Here is a 1226-nt window from a genome sequence, read left to right as displayed (position 1 = left end):
TATTGGTTTGCTGCCTTTTATGCACATTTTCAATACCTCCATTACTAAAAAATTAAGAGTTCAGCAATCAAGAACAAAAATATACAAAACAGGTACATCCAAATTAGACAATGAAGAATTTTAAATACGAGAGACTGATGCGTCATAGGAAAATTGTTGCACTGCTCAGGCCTATACAAAATAGTTAGAATTGCCAACAGCTGGCTGGCCAGGAGGGAAGTTCTCATAACTGTTTATACTGCATGCGAACATTCCTAACTCTAATGCTGCCAGAGAATTACCACTTTCTCTCTTTAGTGCCACTTGTTGACAATTCCAATACCATTAGTCATCAGCACTTTAGTGTAGGACACCTTAGATCCACGAGGTGATGTTTTCCTCTTCCATTGGGGAATTAGGCCCGCACACTCAAATTCCTATCTCAACTATTTACTTTGGAGAATGTTAAGGAATCACGAGCATAAGTGCTAGTTGCACCACAGATTCCAGGAGAGAGGAATTTCCTGAAACGTTCTTTCAATTTGCCATTTCTGAGTCTCTTGCCAATAAAGTCTCATGCTCTTACCAAAACAGATATCCACAAGCGGCCTCACAGAGATTCAAATCAATTGCCTTCTTGCCTTTAGCACTGGCCTAACCACATAAAGGAGCACCGGTGGCACCGTGGGCTACACGTTGGGCTGCTTAGCTGTAAAGTCAGCAGTTCAAAACCACCATCTGCTCCTAGAGGGGGCTAAGGCTTTCATAAGATGTGTGTCAGAAACCCATGGGTTTTCAGAATCACCTCAATGGCAGTGAGTTTGTTTTTTGGTTTAACCATATAAACTGTTATTTATGAAAGATTGTTCTATAGGATTAGATAACTACACAGGATCAACACTATGAGGCAGCACCCATCTGATGGCTATGGGTTCAGTTTAGTTCTTTAGGTAAATTGTCAGCTAAGTTAAGAATCATGAAACTCCATTATCTACTCACACCTCCTCCATTTAAAAAATAATAATTTTATTAGGGGCTCGTACAACTCTTATCACAATCCATACATACATCCACTGTGTCAAGCACATTTGTATATTTGTTGCCCTCATCATTCTCAAAACACTTGCTTTCTACTTGAGCCCTTGGTATCAGCTCCTCGTTTTTTCACCTCCCTCCCACCCCCCACCTCCTCCATTTTGAAGAGGAATGCAAAGGCTTACCAAATCAGGTCTACGATTTAAAGCACA

The sequence above is a fragment of the Echinops telfairi genome, unplaced genomic scaffold (assembly GCF_000313985.2).
Source record: "Echinops telfairi isolate 266 unplaced genomic scaffold, ASM31398v2 ScPeMD7_31;HRSCAF=116, whole genome shotgun sequence".
In the NCBI taxonomy this organism is placed as follows: Eukaryota; Metazoa; Chordata; class Mammalia; order Afrosoricida; family Tenrecidae; genus Echinops; species Echinops telfairi.
Note: the sequence above shows the minus strand (reverse complement) of the source record.